Genomic DNA, 657 nt, shown 5'->3' on the forward strand with positions numbered 1-657 from the left:
TCGATCCGGCCCGGCCGGATTTGGTGGCCGGATTTAGGGCCAGATTTAAGCGTCTATCAACTTTTAAAAATGTTAGAAATAGAAAAAAATATTTTATTGAATTCAATTAATTTTATGTCAATAAGTTAATGGCTAAAGCTAAGCTAAAGGCATACATGACACATAATAACAACATCACTAATTGTGAGGTGATCTGGACAATTTTCTTTATGCTATAACATGGATTATGTATAAATTATAAGCTGATCTTTGTGTAAAAGAACTTGTGCACATGTATATACTATATATTGATAATTGCACATGACCGATCATATAGTTACATAATATATATATATATATATATATATATATATATATATATATATATATATATATATATATATATAAAGATATATATATATATATATACATATTTAGAGAGAGAGAGAGAGAGAGAGATACATAAGCACATAATTTAAGAACATGGTATGTTAAAGGTTAGGCTAGGTATACATGACACATAATTACAACATCACTAATTGTGGGGTGAGCTGGACAATTTTCTTTGTGCTTTAACTTGGGTTATGCAAATATGCATAAATTATAAGCTGATCTTTGTGTACAGAATTTGGCGTATCACACAACTTATTCATATATTTGAATTAAATAACTATTTGC

This window comes from Helobdella robusta, assembly GCF_000326865.2.
Source record: "Helobdella robusta unplaced genomic scaffold HELROscaffold_6, whole genome shotgun sequence".
Taxonomy (NCBI): domain Eukaryota; kingdom Metazoa; phylum Annelida; class Clitellata; order Rhynchobdellida; family Glossiphoniidae; genus Helobdella; species Helobdella robusta.